Below are 18,927 nucleotides of genomic sequence, written 5' to 3' on the forward strand. Positions count from 1 at the left end.
GCCAGGACAGCTTGTTGCTCTTTAGTTTCTCCTTGTCACACCCTTTTAGATGTACTTAAGCCTCAGAAATAGTTCATATGTCTGTCTTATATTTTATAGCTCCAATTTATTGTTAAAATCTGTAGACTTAAATCCGATAGGGGAAATCTTGCCAAGCCGTTTACATTGTTTACATGTGACTCAGCATGTAACTTTGGATGGCTGTCAGCTAAGGGTGAGGAGGCTGTCTGTTGTGCATACACAGATACCTATTTAAAGCTAGGTACTTAGGAACACCTAGAACTTTTAAAAAGGAAACTTTTTCCAAAGTATGTTTTCACTGTTGAATATCCATTCTAGATACATTTCTAGCCTTTAAAGACTTTTACATAGTTTCAGAAAAGCCTTAAAAGTTTCGCAAATTTTAACTACAATGAACAAAAGTAGGAATAGACAATTTTTTTTATTTAAGATTTATTTACTTAGGCATACAAGATCTGGGCTATAGGCCAGAAGTGGAGAGGGCGAGTGAGAGGATTCACCAGAGACAGAGTGGGGAGCAGAACTATTGAAATACACTGCTGAGGGGAGCAGCGGATGAGCAGGAGAGATGCTGAGCCATGTGTGCAACTCCCTGGCTGGGTATCAAACTCATGCTGCAGTAGCTGGGGATTGCTTCATAGTGCTGACACTTAATCCCTTGTGCCACCTGGGAGGCCTGGAATAGACAATTCTAAGAAGGTTCTTTTTGTGTTTTTATTAACTCCTAAAGTAAATTATTATAAGAGATGATTATGTTTTCTAAGAGGCTGTGAAGATGATGAATTTCTGTTGATTTATGCCTTGGATGGATGTCTGGTTTTAATTTGAAAAATGAATCAATTATAATGTGAGAATTTGTAAGTACAAACAAGTTTGTAAGTACAAATAAGAATCCAGACCAGAATATAGGTACAACTACTAAATACCAAGAATTGAAGATGTTGGTGTACATGTGGGGTAACATATTTGCTTCCTTTTCTGTGGTACTTCCAGAGTCATAGCAGTTAAAGTCTAAGCTAGCATCATTTCCACTGCCATGGAGACAACGGTTTGTCAGAGTGCCAGTCATCTTGATTCCAAGTTGCATGAGAAATGGGATCCCTACATAGAGCCACAGTCTAATTTTGTTATCCTGTATGGAAAAAGTCCAATCCTGATTAAGTAAGTGTTTGTCCTAGTTACATAGCTTCAGCCAGATGGTATCTTTTAGACTCCTACAAACATTTGGTTAACAGGAGGAAAAAAGCCTTGCCTATTAGGTTTCTCTGCCAGAAGTGTCCTGAAATTGTCTGGAAATTGTTCGTGAAAAACTTAATAAATATCAACTAATTGGAGACACCTCTTTCCTTCCCAGCTTTATGGCACAGAATCATTTACAGCATTTAGAATAGGTCATCAGACAAGTGCAGGAATAAAACAATCTGAATGTTGCTTATTGTCCTTGCTCTTTAAGGGTGGGGGGATTTCAAACTTAGAGAAAAGTTGCAAGAACTGTACAAAAAATACTATTAATGCTTTGACCAGAATCACTTGTTGTTGGCTTTAGTCTTTCACCCTTTTTTTTTTTAAAGATTATTTATGCATACAAGATTTGGGGTACAAGCCAGAGGTATGGGGGGTGAGAGGATTCACCAGAGATAGAGTGGGTAACAGAACAGGCAGACTGACCAAAGTACACTGCTGAGGGGAGCAGTGGGCAAGTCAGTGGGCTGCGCCATGTGGGTGCTCCCTGGCTGGCCAGGGATCAAACTTGTGCTGCAGAGGCTGCGGATAGCTTCATAGGTTGTGCCTTAACCCCTTGCGCCACCAGGGAGGCCCCTCACCCCATTTTCTTTATTATTTTCTGAGCCATTTGAGAGTAAGTTGCTTCTATCATGCTCTTTACCATAAATGTTTGTATTTATTTTCTAAGTACATCCTCTTAGCTATAGCTTAGTGATCAAGCTCAGAAAATACAACCTTGATGCAATAATTTTATCTACCAACCATTTTTCATTTTTGTTCGTTGATTCAAGTTTGTCCTTGTATTATTTTTCCTTTCCTTATAGCGTTCTCTTTAGAATCATGTACTTTGTTTTCTTGTCATACTTATTTAGTCTCTTTTAATCTAGAACATTTCTAAGCGTTCTCTTTAGAATCATGTACTTTGTTTTCTTGTCATACTTATTTAGTCTCTTTTAATCTAGAACGTTTCCTCAGTCCATCTCTTTTATGATACTGATAATCTCATCACTTTTTGTCTGATAGGATGTTTCACATTCTGTGTTTGCCTGATGTTTCTTTGTGATTATATTCTGGTATGTGTCCTCAGTTGTATCCCTAGAATATCATATCTGTAGGCAGGTACATAAGGGCCATGCACTCCTTGTGGCTGGTAGTAATTTTGATTACTCTTCGAGGTGATTACCTTTCTGGCTGCCAATTAAAAAAAGCCCATTGTCTTCTCTTCCCATCTGATGATAATGACTTTGAACACAGTAGGAGAATACAAGATCTTTGTAACTATTTCCTAATCCTCCCTCCCTTTTCTTTGCCTGTGCATCATATACTAAGACTTTTTGAGGGATAATTGTTGAAAGAATAAAGAAGTAGAAGATGGGACAAAGAATTTTACCTTTGACTCAAATGTTAGATTTCCCCCTCTTTATCCCTTTTATCACTGAGGCTTCTGTAGTGAGTAAAGTATGTGAGAAGGGACAAAAGGAAGAGTAACATAATAAAGTCTAGTGCAGTAGACAGACATTACTGATTGCCTACCCCCATGTCTATTACTATTCATGATAATAATAGAGTTCTTAGTTTTTGTCTGGATCCACAACCATCTGCAATGAATAGCACATTTTCTTTTTTTTTTTTTTTTAAACAATGGTATACTTTTTTTTTTTTTTTAAATATTTATTTATTTATACAAGCACTGGGTACAGTCCGAAGCGCGGGAGGGTGAGAGGATTCACCAGAGCCAGAGCGGGGAGCAGAGCAGGCAGAAGGACCGAAGTACACTGCTGAGGGGAGCAGCGGGCGGCAGGAGAGGTCTGCGCACCATGTGGGACCCTCCTCGGTGGCCGGGGAGCAGCCGTGGATCGAACCGGCGCCGCAGAGGCCGCGGGCAGCTTCGCAACCCAGCGCTCAACCACTGCGCCATCCGGGAGGCCCTGAATAGCACATTTTCTATAGCTTATAGCTAGGTGAGGCCATTCGGCAAAAGAGAACATGCCTTTTTTGTGCCTTTTTGAGTTTTCTGTTATATGCAGTAGAAACTAACATGCCTGATAAAAAAGAATGTGCAGGGAAGAAAGGAATAGTGATGAACTTGTCCTGCTAGAAAATCTTGCCTTGCATTTGCCATGCTGATATTATTGAGTTTGGACACTTTTTTTTTTTAAAGATTTATTTATGCATACCAGAACTCTGGGGTACAGGCCAGAGGTGTGGGGGATGAGAGGATTCACCAGAGACAGAGTGGGAAACAGAACAGTTGGAGTGACTGAAATACACTGCTGAGGGGAGCAGCAGGCGAGTCAGGAGCGGTCTGTTGTGCCATGTGGGTCACCTCCCTGGCCAGGGATCAAACTCGTGCTGCAGTGGCTGCGGACTCCTTTATAGTGCTGCTACGCCTTAAACCCTTGTGCTGCCAGGGAGGCCCCTGGACACTGTTTAAGTGGTGGGAACATAATAGTAAAATGAATCTTTCCTTTTGTGGAGCTTATACTTTAAGGGGAATTGAGATAATGGGTGATCGGTGTCATGAAGAAAAATAAAGCGGGTAAGGGCATAAGGGATGACTTTGTGAAAGACATAAAGGGAGTAGTGGTAATGGTCGAGAAGCCACACAGATGTCTGGGACAAAAGCTTTCCAGACAGAAGGAATAGCCAGTATAAAGACCCTGAAGTGAGAGTCTAGTTACTGTTTTGGAGGAACAGCAGGGAGGCCAGTATATAGCTCTAAACAGAACTGTCAAGAATGATGGTTATGTCCATTATCTTGATTGTGGTGATTTTACAGGTGTGTATATAAGTCAAAATTTTAAAAATTATATGTCAATTTTACCTCAGTAAAGTTATTTTAGAATGTGATAGCTACCACATATTAGAAATCGCTCAGCAAATTCTTACAGACTGTCATAACGTATCTTTGCTACTATGTACTATGACTTAAGTGGATGTGGCCATCCTGCTGAGCAGGTGAAGGAAGCTCTGAGGTCTGAATAAAATGATCGGTTAAGTGTGTTTTTAAAATATATGGATTGGATACAGATCCAATGCTATTCCATTCAAAATTTCAATGTCATTCTTCAAAGAAATAGAACAATTATTGATGAAATTCATATGGAATCACAAAAAACCCCGAATAGCCAAAGCTCTCCTGAAAAAAAAAGAAGGGAATGGAGGCATTACACTCCCAGACTTCAAACTATACTACAAAGCCATAATCATCAAAACTGCATGGTATTGGAACAAGAACAGACATACAGACCAATGGAATCGAATAGAAAATCCAGAAATAAACCCACAGATTTATGGTCAACTAATCTTTGACAAAGGAGCAAAGACTATGCATTGGAGCAAAGAAAGTTTGTTCAATAAATGGTGCTGGGAAAACTGGGTCGCTACATGCAAAAGAATGAAGCTTGACCACTACCTCACACCATACACAAAAATCAACTCAAAATGGATTAAAGAACTAGACATAAGACCTGAAACCATAAAATATATAGAAGGAATATAGGCGAAACACTACGTGATTTGCACATCAAAGACATCTTTACAAACACATCACCCAAAGCAGTGATAGTGAAGGCAAAGATAAACAGCTGGACTACATCAAATTAAAGAGCTTCTGCACAGCAAAAGAGACAATAACAAAAACAAAGAGAAACCCCACCAACTGGGAGAACATTTTTGCACCCAACACTAATGATAAAGGACTGATCACAAAAATCTGCAAAGAGCTGATGAGACTCAACAACAACAAAGAAAATAATCCAGTCAAAAAATGGGCAGAAGAGCTAAAAAGAAACTTCTCTGAAGAGGAAATGCAAATGGCCAACAGGCATATGAAAAAATGTTCAACATCACTTGCCATCAGGGAAATGCAAATCAAAACTACCATGAGATACCATCTTACACCAGTGAGAATGGCAATTATTAAAAAAACTAGCAACAACAAATGTTGGCGAGGGTGTGGAGAAAAAGGAACTCTTCTGCACTGTTGGTGGGAGTGCAAACTGGTCCAACCACTGTGGAGAGCTGTGTGGAGATTTCTGGACCTACTAAACATAGAGCTTCCATATGATCCAGCAATTCCACTCCTAGGTATTTACCCAAAGGACACAGAAACATCAATTCCAAAGAACACCTGCACCCCTATGTTTATAGCAGCACTGTTTACAATAGCTAAGCTTTGGAAACAACCCAAATGCCCAAAATAGATGACTGGATCAAGAAGATGTGGTACATATATACCATGGAATATTACTCAGCATTCAAAAAAGATAAACACATGCAATTTGCAGCAACATGGATGGCGCTGGAAGGGATCATGCTCAGCGAAATAAGCCAAAAAGAAAAAGAAAAATACCGGATGGTCTCACTCATAGCAGGAATCTAGAAAACTTAAATAAGGGACCAGGAAATGAATAACTATAAGAAAGTGAAAATCAAATCAAAAAAACTATGAACCAGAGACACTTTTTTTGGGGGCGGGGGCGGGAGGGGAGGGATTGGGGTCAGAATGGGGGGGCTGCAATTGTATGGGGAATATAACAATAAAATTTATTATTAAAAAAAAAAAAAAAGAAGGGAGAATTAAAATTTGCTGAGCCACTTTAGGAAATATTTGTTTTTTTTGTTGTAAAGATTTATTTATTTTTATGCAAAAACTGGGGTACTGGCCAGATACATAGGAGGGTGAGAGGATTCACCAGAGACAAAGCAGGGGACAGAACAGGCAGACTGACTGAAATACACTGCTGAGGGGAGCAGCGGGCGTGACAGGAGAGGTCTGCCATGCCATGCAGGCCGACCGGGATCAAGCCCATGCTGCAGAGGCTGAGAACAGCTTCACAGTGTGGTGCTCAACGGGGAGGCCCTAGGAAATATTTGTAAGGAAAAGCACTACAAGAGTGTTCATATCTAGTGCTGAGAGAAAATGACCTATTCTGTGACATGGGACAATTGTATAAACAGAAGTAGCTTTCTAACAAATTTCGGGGACCAAATGAGGAATTAGATTTCCCATGAACCAATAGTTCTCAAATTTCAGTGTGCATCAGAAGCATCTGGAAGGCCTGTAAAAAAAAAATAATAAATAAAATAAAATATATGGATTGGGCCTCCCCGGTGGGTGGCGCAGCGGTTGAGCGCTGAGTTGTGAAGCTGCCCGCAGCCTCTGCAGCGCCGGTTCGATCCCCGGCTGCTCCCCGGCCACTGGAGGAGGGTCCCGCATGGCGCGCAGACCTCTCCTGCCGCCCGCTGCTCCCCTCAGCAGTGTGCTTCGGTCCTTCTGCCTGCTCTGCTCCCCGCTTTGGCTCTGGTGAATTCTCTCACCCTCCCGCGCTTCTGACTGTACCCAGTGCATGTATAAACAAAACAAACAAACAAACAAATAAATAACATGCCTCTATAAAAAAATATATATATATGGATTGTGGAATATTCAGGAATTAAAAAATAAAATATTGATAACAATAACTTAGATTCAAGGGCAATATGCTAAGTTTGAAAATGGGCCTCCCTGGTGGCACGAGGGGTTACATCCCCAGCTGGCAAGGGACAGCAGACCTCTCCTGACTCACCCTCTGCTCCCCTCAGCAGTGTATTTCAGTCACTCTGCCTGTTCTGTTCCCCGCTCTGTTTCTGGTGAATCCTCTCATACACACCCCTTCCCCCTGCACCTCACTTCTGGCATGTACCCTAGTTCTTGTATACAAAAATAAATCTTTAAAAAAAAAAAAAAAGGAGCATAAGAGTCTGAAAGGTTGAGAGAAGGCAGATCTGCGAAAGAACTTAGGACACAAGGAACAACAATGAGTTTTCTATATTATCTTTTTGTTTCCTATATCCTAGACTTTAAACTGCAAGAAGCTGGCAATCAAGAAACACCAGTAGGGAAAAAATAAAAACACTCCAAGAAAAGCCTGCTCTCTGTAGCCAAAGGACCAGAATAGAAGCAGCTTAGCAAGGCAGAAACTTTTAAACAATAATCAATCTACTCTAGCTAAATACCACAGGGAAAAGTATGGTTCAAACTCCACCTATGTTGCAAAGTCAAAATAAGTTGCTTAGACGTCTACCCTTAGGATGCTATAATGAAGTGCTCCAAGACCCTAACAGAAGACCATGCTGCGAGGCATTGCCCCCTCCTGACTGAGGTAGTGTTAGAAGAGGCCATGTCAGGACATTAAGGAGTTTTACCACTTCCCACTGGAAATGAGACTGCATGTACCTCCATGTGAGTGGAGGCTTTGTGGGGAGTAATAACAAGTCACTTTGCCACTCCTAGCTAGGGCTGTATGGATTAAAGCCTTTGGGGGAGCTGACACTCCCACTATCACTCAGCAGTAATGAGGAACCCTTCCACTGGGTTGCTAAGGGAGCTAATTGGGCAATCTGGACTTCTGTCTCCACCTGACAATTACCAAGAGGGCTCCTGCCCCCCAGCTTCCAGATAAGTGTGAAGAAAAAAAAAAAAGCATAACAGAAAGTTTAAATATTGCATTGTTAGAATACCCAAAAATAGATCAAGAAGATGTGGTATATATACACAATGAAATATTACTCAGCAATCAAAAAAAAAAAACTCATGCCATTCGCAGCAACGTGGATGGAGCTAGAAGGAATTATGCTCAGTGAAATAAGCCAGAAGAAAAAAGAAATATATCGGATGGTTTCACTTACAGCAGGAATATAGGGGAACCAAATAAGACATCAGTGTAAAAAAAATAACAACAATACAGAACACAACAAAGCAAAAACAGACAATTACAAACCAGAGACATACTGCAGGGGAGGAGGAGGGAGAGGGATCACAGGGAGGGAAGGAGAAATGCAGGGGACTGAGGTGATGGTGCACGGGTGCTTTGGTGAAGGAACCCCTATGGGGACTACGCCTGAGGGGGTGAGGGGAATATTGTTTAAAAATGAACAATGATTTAAAAAATTAATTAAAAAGAATATTGGGTTGTTGGAAAAGTCATGACATTTTTCCCAAGTTTTTCAAGCAAGAATGCATCCATAGTCTCAACATAATATAAAAATGTCCAGTTTTCACATCAATTCCAAAGAGCACCTGCACCCCTATGTTTATAGCAGCACTATTTACAATAGCTAAGCTGTGGAAACAACCCAAATACCCAAAAATAGATGACTAGATCAAGAAGATGTGGTACATATACACCATGGAATATTACTCAGCAATCAAAAAAGATAAACACATGCCATCTGCAGCAACATGGATGGAGCTAGAAGGGATCATGCTCAGCAAAATAAGCCAGAAAGAAAAAGAAAAATACCGGATGGTCTCACTCATAGCAGGAATCTAGAAAACTTAAATAAGGGACCAGGAAAAAGAATAACTATAAGAAAGAAAATGTCAAAATCAACAACTATGAACCAGAGACACTCTATGGGGGGTGGGGGCGGGGAAAGGAGGGCTTGGGGTCAAAATAAGGGGGTTGTAATTGTATGGGGAATATAAAAAATAAAATTTAAATTAAAAAAATGTCCAGTTTTAATTACAAAATCACTCATACTAAGAACCAGGAAGATTTCAAACTAAATTTCAAAAGAATCAACAAGTGGCAACACCCAACGAAAATTTTTTTAGCTTTTTTTTTTTTTTAAAGATTTATTTATTTATTTATACAAGCACTGGGTACAGTCAGAAGTGCTGGAGGGTGAGAGAATTCACTGAGCCAGAGCCGGGAGCAGAGCAGTACACTGCTGAGGGAAGCAGCGGGTGGCAGGAGAGGTCTGCACACCATGTGGGACCCTCCTCTGGTGGCCCGGGAACAGCCGGGAGCTAATCCGTGCTGCAGAGGCTGAGGACAGCTTTGCAACCCAGCGCTCAACCGCTGCGCCACCGGGGAGGCCCCCCAATGAAACAATCTTAACGTATCAGGAAGGAAGAACATGATATACAAAAATATGGTAAATTCAAGAGACTACTTGCTGTTTTTTTTTAAATTTTTTTTCTTTTTTTTTTAATTTATTTATTTTTAATAGAGGCATGTTTTATTTATTTATTTGTTTGTTTGTTGTTTATACAAGCACTGGGTACAGTCCGAAGCGCGGGAGGGTGAGAGAATTCACCAGAGCCAGAGTGGGGAGCAGAGCAGGCAGAAGGTCCGAAGTACACTGCTGAGGGGACCAGCGGGCGGCAGGAGAGGTCTGCGCGCCATGTGGGACCCTCCTCAGGTGGCCGGGGAGCAGCCGGGGATCGAACCGGCGCCGCAGAGGTCGCCGGCAGCTTCGCAACCCAGCGCTCAACCACTGCGCCACCGGGGAGGCCCCTTAAATTTTTTTTCTATATGCATACAAGAACTGGGGTACAGGCCAGAGTGAGAGGTGAGGTGAGAGGATTCACCAGAGTGGGGAACAGAACAGGCAGATAGACTGAAGTACACTGCTGAGGGGAGCAACAGCTTTACCATGTGGATAGCTCCCTGGCCAGTGATCGAACTCGTGCTGCAGAGGCTGGAAACAGCTTCACAGCGCTGCGCTTAACCCCCTGCACCAGCAGGGAGGCCCTCTGGGTTTTCTAAATGTTTCATGGTTGAAGTAAAAGCCATTAACACAGATTGATGTTCTAAACATTAAAATGAAATATTTAAGACAGTTATACCTATGGGAGGGTAAAGGAACATATTTGGAGGTAAGAGTTCTGCATCTCACTTGAACTAGTAAATGGCAATAAGTGTAGACTGATGTAGAGGCAGGATGGGCCAGTGCAGGTTTTCTGTGACCTAAGCAAATGGGTGAAGGAGGAATCCTGGAGCCCTTAGTGGCTTTTCAGGCTTTTATTGCCATTTTACCAGGTACATAGCAGACAGGGTGCTGGGGGGCCCGGAGCCTGGCAGGCCTCCCAGCCCCCAACAAGTCTTCACTCTTTCTGGGCTCTTTGGCGTTCTCTCATGGCCTCATTCTCTCTTCTGCTTCTGTTGTTCCGTTCCCCCAGTGTCCAGTGACGCCGCCCTTGTAAGCCCAGTCTCAGCCCAGGTGTACCCACTTACACATGCCCACACCCTACTCCAGGTGCCCACCATCAGGCATGCATTCAGGACTGCAGGGATTCATCATCAATCCTAATGGCGGGAGGGCAGAAAAGCCTGCCAAATATTTACCCTACAACTGATAAACTATGTATAGATACTGTAATAACAAGAAAAACAGCTAAAAACTACATACTAAAAGCTACAAAAGTTACACACTCAAAAACTAGATTCCTAATTTCAAAACTTTATATTACAAAGCTAAACTAATCAAGACCCTGTGTAGGGTAAGGAAAAATGTCAGGCTTTTCTGCCCTCCCGCCATCAGGATAGATGATGGATCCTTGCGGTCCTGAATGCATGCCTGATGGCGGGCACCTGGAGTAGGGTGTGGGCATAGGTAGATGGGATTCACCTGGGCTGAGACTGGGCTTTTAAGGGCGGCGTCACAGGGACGCCAGCAGAAGCAGAAAAAGCCGAGAAGCCGAGAGAGAGAGATCACCAGAGAGACCAGATAGAGTGAAGACTTGCTGGGGGCTGGGAGGCCTGCTAGCCTCCCGGTCCCCCAGCACCCCTGCCTGCTTTGTACTGGGTAAATCCCAATAAAAGACCTGCAAAAACCACTGAGGGCTCTAGGACTCCTTTACCCGGTCTGCTAGATCAGAAAACCTGCACTGTGTCCTTCCTGCCCCTACACCCTGTTACTGGGATAGGGGTAGTTATATAGATGAAAGGAACAGATCTGAGTACAGACTTAATTTTGCTGATGTAGGGTAAAGAAAATGTCAGGCTTTTCTGCCCTCCCGCCATCAGGATAGATGATGGATCCTTGTCCTGAATGCATGCCTGATGGCGGACACCTGGAATAGGGTGTGGGCATAGGTAGATGGGATTCAGCTGAGCTAAGACTGTGCTTTTTAAGGGCGGCGTCACGGGGGGATGCCAGAAGCACCAGTAGCACCAGTAGCAGCAGTAGAAGGCGAAGCAGAAGCCGAAAGAGAAGCCGAGAAGCAGCAGAACGAACGCTAGAGAGCCCAGATAGAGTGAAGACTTGCTGGGGGCTGGGAGGCCTGCCAGCCCCCCCAGCCAGCACCCCTGCCTGCCATATGCCTGGTGAACCCCAAATAAAAAACCTGCAAAACTACTGAGGACTCTGACTCCTCCTTTACCCGGTCTGCATGGGATCAGAAAACCTGCACTGTGTCCAGTCCTGCCCTCTACAGCTGACATTTGATTTTCACCAAGATAATTCAATAGGGGCCTCCCTGGTAGCGCAAGGGGTTAGGTCTTAGCACTATCAAGCTATTGGCAGCCACTGCAGCACTGTAGTTCTTGTATGCATAAATAAAAATTTAAAGTCTTAAAAATAATAATAGGAAAACAGTGGCAGTTGGCCGAAAGGTACAGGGCAGGATCTCTATGACCTGAGCAGGAGGGGTAAAGGAGGAGAGAGTCCTAGAGCCCTCAGTGGCTTTTGCAGGCTTTTATTGGGATTTACCAGGCACATGGCAGGCTGGGAGGCCGGCTGGGAGGCCCCCAGCAAGTCTTCACTCTTTCTGGGCTCTCTGGCCTTCTCTCGCGTTCTGTTTCCCTGCTCTCCTTGTGGTTCTGCTTCTGCTGGCATACCCGTGATGCCGCCCTTGTAAGGCCAGTCTCTCAGCACAGGTGTATCCACTTACGCATGCCCATACCCCACCCTAAATGCCCGCCATCAGGCATGCATTCAGGACCGCAGGGATCCATCATCAATCCTAATGGCGGGAGGGCAGAAAAGCCTGATACTTTTTATTTACCCTACAATAGTCCTTTCACCAAATGATCTAAGACAGCCAGATATCTACATACAAAAAAATGAAGTTAGGCCTCTTCATTATACCATACACAAAAAATTATCTCAAAAATGGACCAAATTTTTATTTTTTATTTTTGTCTATTTATACAAGCACTGGGTAGTCAGACGCACGGGAGGGTGAGAGAATTCACCAGAGCCAGAGTTGGGAACAGAACAGGCAGAGTGGTGAAGTACACTGCTGAGGGGAGCAGCGGGCAGCAGGAGAGGTCTGCGCGCCATGTGGGACCCTCGCCCGGTGGCCGGGGATTGAACCGGCGCAGCAGAGGCTGCGGGCAGCTTCACAACCCAGTGCTTAAGCACCAGGGGAGGCACTGGACCAAATTTTTAAATGTAAGACCTAAACCTATACAACTTTTAGGAAAAAACAAACATTGATGTAAATCTACATGACTTTGGATTGGATGGATGGTAATGATTTCATAGGTATATGTAGCAGCAGGATGACATGGAGCAGGATCTCTATAATCTAAGCAGATGGGTGAAAGAGGGAGTCCTGGAGACCTCCGTGGCTTTTGCAGGCTTTTATTGGGTTTTACTAGGTACACAGCAGGCAGCAGTGCTGGGGAACCAGGAGGCTGGTAGGCCTCCCAGCCCCCAGCAAGTCTTCACACTTTCTGGGCTCTCAGGCGTTCTCTGATGCCCTTGTTCTCTGCTGCTCTTGTATTTCTGCTCTTTGCTGGCGTCCCCGTGACGCCACCCTTATAAGCCCAGTCTTAGCCCAGGTGAATTCCATCTACATATGCCTACACCCTACTCCAGGTGCCCACCATCAAGCATGCATTCAGGACCGCAGGGTTCCATCATTAATCCTAATGATGGGAGGGCAGAAAAGCCTGATACTTTTTCACTTACCCTACAGTATAGCACCTAACACATAGAAAGAAAACCTGGATATCATCAAAATTAGAATTTTGTATGTCAAAGGACACCATCAGTAAATAAACAATTCACAGCATGGGAGAAGAATTTTGCAAATAATGTATTTGATAAGGTACTTATATCTAGAATACAGAAAAAATTACAATTCACTAATAAAAAGACAAGGGATCTGAATGCACATTTCTCCAAGGAAAATAATATAAATGGCCCATAAGCACATGAAAAGATGTTCAACATCCTTAGCCATCAAGAAAATATACACAGGGCCTCCTCGGTGGCGCAGTGGTTGAGCGCTGGGTTGCAAAGCTGCCTGCAGCCTCTGCAGCGCTGGTTCTGTAACAGGGTGGTCCCCAGGAAAGGGGGAGGTTCCAGGTTCCTTGCCCCACCCAAGGAAGGGTGGAGCTGAGCAGGAAGAGGAGAAGCTGCAGAAGAGACTGAGGAAGGAAGGAAGCAGGATGGAGCCAGGAGACCTGGAGGAGGCGCATGGAGCCTAGAGACACATGAAGAAACCGCTTGTCTTTGGGTTGTGGACTGGGTGACACAGACGTGGGTGAGACCCATGGGGAGGTGACAATGGCAGCTTTTATCTTGATGTTGATTTTGCTCTTTTCCTTCCGGGCTTGTCTGGTTGCTTCTGACCCTTTTCTGTGGGTCCCCACTGGAAGATGCTTTAGACTTGGGGCAGGCTTTGGGGCCTTGTTCTGGGCCAATCCCATATGGATGGACTTTTACCCACGAGGGGACGGGTAACTTTGGGTGCTTCATTTAGAAACTAGACTCTTTGCCTTACCTGTATTGTTTCCTAGTTTTATTAAAGTTCCTTCCCATTAAAGTCTCATATGTTTTGTGTTGATGCGGTGGATGGAAGAACCCATTTAGAATAGGCAGGTTTGCGAGGCTTGGGCTACCCCTTTCCCTGTCCTATAACAATTCGATCCCCGGCTGCTCCCCAGCCACTGGCCCCCGGAGGAGGGTCCCACATGGCGCGCAGACCTCTCCTGCTGCCCGCTGCTCCCAGCAGTGTGCTTCGGTCCTTCTGCCTGCTCTGCTCCCCACTCTGGCTCTGGTGAATTCTCTTGCCCTCCCGCGCTTCTGACTCTACCCAGTGATTGTATAAATAAATAAATCTTAAAAAAAAAAAAAAGATTAAGCTCAAAAGCTGTTACCCCTGTTTAATTAAAAAAAAAAAAAGAAAGAAAATATACACAGATTCTTATGCAAACATTAATAGAATTTAGCATTATATGGACGTATTATCACCATGTCCAAATGAGGTTTATCCAGCCATGCAGACTTGTTCAGCACTTGAAAATTAGCCAGTTACTTGAGAGCGACTACCATGCCTTTAGAAACTTCCCAAGAGCTGGAGCTGGCATATTACCCTTCTCTTCCATTTACCTTTGCAACAATAATAAAGCCCATTGGTAACCTAATTAAAAAAAAAATCAGTGTAATCCATATTAATAGCCTGAAGAAGAAAAATCACATGAACAGAGCCCAATGCAGAAAAAGCACTTAAAAACTTTAAACATGTATTTTTGATTTAAAAAAAGAACTCAGAAAAATAGGAATAGAAAAATTCCTCAACTTGATAAAGAATATCCACCAAAAAAAATCTGCTTCTGGGAGGATGTCTAGAGCCATTCAGAATGTTCCAGCGTTGGACACACTGCCTTAGGCTATCCTATAGCATAGCCGCTAGCAAAACAATACTGTCCTGAACTCCTGGTAATAAGTTTTTTATCTTCATACTAGGAAGGGTGGGAAAAGACCAAAATCTGCATATGGTGTGTGCTCAGGTCACCTTGGAAGAGATCATACTGTAATATCTGAAGTTTTTTTACAAGGTGCTCCATGCATGCTAAATGTGTCCAGGACTCCAGGACAGGATCAGGATGGTTTTTCTTATTGAGGAACAGAAAATTGTGAAAGAGTTGAAGGCACATGCAGAGTCAGAAAGCTAAATTAAAACATGAAGTTTTTTTGAGTAATGAAAAAAAATCTACAATTAACATGTAATGTTATGCATATGCAAGAGTGAATGCTTTCCCCCTAAGCTTGGGAACAAAGAAAGGATGACTACTCTCACCAGAACAGTCAGACAAAATGCCAGTGCAACAAGGCAGACAAATGCCAGTGCAACAAGGCAAGAAAAGGAAATGAAAGATAATCATCAGAAAGGAAGAAATGGTCTGTATACTGAGTATATCAATGCCTTTATCTGGTGACATTATACTAAAAAGTTCTGTTTGATGTTACCATTGGGGGGCACTGGGTAAAGAATACAGGGCTCTCTTTTTATTCTTTTTTTTTTTTTTAAGATTTATCTATTTTATACAAGCACTGGGTATAGTCAGAAGCGCGGGAGGGTGAGAGAATTCACCAGAGCCAGAGCAGGGAGCAGAGCAGGCAGAAGGACCGAAGTACACTGCTGAGGGGAGCAGTGGGCGGCATGTGGGTATCTCCCTGGCCAACTGGGAATCGATCTCATGCTGTAGAGGCTGCAGACAGCTTCACAGCGCTGCGCTCAATCTGCTATGCCACTGCACCACCAGAGAGGGCCTCTTTTTATTCTTTTAATTGAATATTAACTTACAATCATCCTGATGATGTCGTTTTTGGAGTTGCTGGGTTTGGCGAGTGGGGTCCTTGGGTTCACCCTGGTAAAGGTTTTACCAGAGCTCCCCTTTCAGCAGCATGCGACAAGTTTCCCAGGCGAGTTTCTCCACGACACAGAGACATTAGTTATATCTAAAAGGGCAGGTTTATGATAAAAGGGAGAGAAGAATAAAGGACACTTGCATAGACACAAGTGGGCAGAAAGTGTGGCCCCGAAAGGGACAGATTCACTAAGAGAGAGGCCTGTACGTTTGCAGGCTAGGGGCCTTGAGGAGAGCTGCCTCTGCTGGGGGAGGTCAGTGAGGAGAAGTCCCGGCAAGGTATAGGTCATGGGCAGGCGGGAGGCTGCTGCCCTGCAGAGGGAGAGAGTTGGTGAATAGAAGAACCTGCATAGTCACAGGTGGGCAGGACTGCTGCTGCCTGGGAGCAGTGCAGATTGTCCTGATATAGTTTCCTTCTCTTTGGAAGGGGCTCACTCCTTCATGGAGTGGTTTGTTTGATGTTGATTTTGGGTAACTATAGAATTTGAAAGGGACTAAAGATACTATAATGGCCCTCAATCTCCACATCTTTACTCTAGGTCTGAGTCCTAGGACACTAACAGCAGTCTGATACTGCAACAGGGTGGTCCCCAGGAAAGGGGGAGGTTCCCTGCCCCACCCAAGGGAGGGTGGAGCTGAGCAGGAAGAGGAGAAGCTGGAGAAGAGACTGAGGAGGGAAGCAGGATGGAGCAAGGAGACCTGGAGGAGGCGCATGGAGCCTAGAGACACGTGAAGAAACTGCGCTTGTCTTTTGGTCGTGGACTAGGTGACACAGATGTGGGTGAGACCCGTGGGGAGGTGACAATGGCAGCTTTTATCCTGATGTTGATTTTGCTCTTTTCCTTCCGGGCTTGTCCAGTTGTTTGTGACCCTTTTTTGTGGGTCCCCACTGGAAGATGCTTTAGACTTGTAGCAGGCTTTGGGGCCTTGTTCTGGGCCGATCCCATTTGGATGGACTTTTACCCACGAGGGGACGGGTAACTTTGGGTGCTTCATTTAGAAACTAGACTCTTTGCCTACCTGTATTGTTTCCTAGTTATTAAAGTTCCTTCCCATTAAAGTCTCCTATGTTTTGTGTTGATGCGGCGGATGGCAGAACCCATGTAGAATAGGCAGGTTTGCGGGGTTTGGGCTGCCCCTCTCCCTGTCCTATAACAGATTTGGCGACCACAAAGATTTAGGACAGAGCCATCCGTGGTTAGTCAGCCCCATGGGGAAATTGGGCTTCCCTATGGCACTGGCTACCATAAGCGCAAATGTGCCTTGGTGCCAAAGGATTTTTAGTTCCTACAGCTGGTTTAAGGGCTTTGTTAATCACCTCTACCCCATATCCAGTTCTTGGCATTGTGTGAGCCAGGTTTCTGATCTTGTGGCCCTCCTTTCCAGTTTTTCTATCCTTATCCTCCATCACCAACTTAAATTAACTTTTAAAAAATAAGAATTGTGCCAAAATCCCTGTGTTTATATCATTCTCAGCACTGCAGGGAAAGATGAACACATTGATAACATTGGGGAGACTTTGAAGTCTTCTATTCCATGATCCCTAGAGGCCATTTTTTTTTAAAGATTTATTTATGCATGCAAGAACTGGGGTACAGTCCAGAGGTGTGGGGTGAGAGGATTCACCAGAGACAGAGTGGGGAGCAGAACAGGCAGACTGACTGAAATACACTGCTGAGGGGAGCAGCGGGAGAGACAGGAGAGGTCTGCTGCACCATGTAGGTCACCTCCCTGGCTGGGGATGGAACTCATGCTGCAGTGGCTGCAGATAGCATCATAGGTTGTGTCTTAACCTCTTGCGCCACCAGGGAGGCCCGGCCATGTCTTTTTTTAAAGCATGGATTTTTGTTTTTAACAACAAAAAACCCTCATCTACCAGGCATTATCAATTGCTCAGTGAGGATGCTGAGTCTCTGAGCATGAGCCAGGTTTTGTTTTCCATTGCTGATGTAAGATATTCAATCAGCAGTTAGGTGTTCCAGGAAAAGCACAAAGTACAAGAAATTGCCTTGGGGCTCCTGCTGTGCAGCTGACAGTAGAACTGGGAGGGAGTGATTATGGTGAATAATCTTGATAAGAAACCTAACCTCCCCCAAATCTGTTGCTCCCTAGTATGTGTATATTCTGGTGAGAGATGGGCAGAGGAACAAATAATGATAGATTATGCAGTCCTGATGAAGGGATTTGGGCAGTAGCACTACCTAGACTGAGGATGATTTTTTTTTCCCTTTTAAAGTAATTTGGAGGGAAAATCCAAAATCCAAATCTGGGAAAAATGGAATTTAACTATCTCTAGGAGAAAGGCATAGGAATGGAGTCTAGATTATTTTAAAAACATTAACATATATATATATATATATATATATATATATATTATATATATGGTTGAGCATGCTTAGACTATCTCTGGAATCAGGAAACAGTTTTTTGGGGAAGGTAAAATGAATGGCTGGGAGATAGGAGTGCAGGCAAGAAGGGAGACTTATCTTTAGTTTTGTAGTATGTGCATGTATTATATTCACAAGAATGAATACATTTAAAATTAACTGGCAGCCAACTTTTCTTATAAGACTCAGAGAAAATTTTGCTCAGGTTTTTGATTGAAGGGTCACGCTCATAGAATTGCCACCTTCCCACCTTTGCCATTGGATCTGTGGATGTCCCTGGCCTATGGTTATGCTTTTAAATGTATGGACAAAATAGAGTGTAAATAACATTAATAGTTAACACTTGGATTCTAGTCCTGAGGGACCCTAAGCAGTTGTGACCTTGGGTAAACTCTTTCCACGATTTCCTGGGTTTCAATTTCCTTATTTGTTAGACTAAGCTGGTCCTTGGTAATTTTAAAAATTACTGTCTCTTTTTCTTCTGCCCACCACACTGGGAAAAGGGGTGCTTCTGCAGTGCTCCTCTTAGGTGTTGAGTAAGTGCCCTTGCCTAGGGTTAACCCACCAGAGGCGAAGAGGAGCATTAAGAGGATGATATTTTTCAGCAATCAAAAAAGATAAACTTATGCCATTCACAGCAACGTGGATGGAGCTAGAAGGAATTATGATAGTGAAATAAGCCAGAAGGAAAAAGAAAAAATATCGGATGGTTTCACTTATAACAGGAATATAGGGGAACCAAATAAGACATCAGTGTTAAAAAAAAATAACAGTACAAAACAAACAAAGCAAAAACAGACAACTATAAACCAGAAACATATTGCAGAAGGAGGAGGGAGGGGGGTGAAAGGGAGGGAGGGAGGAGCACAGGGGACTGTGGTGATGGTGCACGGGTGCCTTGGGGAAGAGATTCTATGGGG

This window comes from Talpa occidentalis, unplaced genomic scaffold (assembly GCF_014898055.3).
Source record: "Talpa occidentalis isolate TD23 unplaced genomic scaffold, MPIMG_talOcc4v2.1 talOcc4.2, whole genome shotgun sequence".
Taxonomy (NCBI): Eukaryota; Metazoa; Chordata; class Mammalia; order Eulipotyphla; family Talpidae; genus Talpa; species Talpa occidentalis.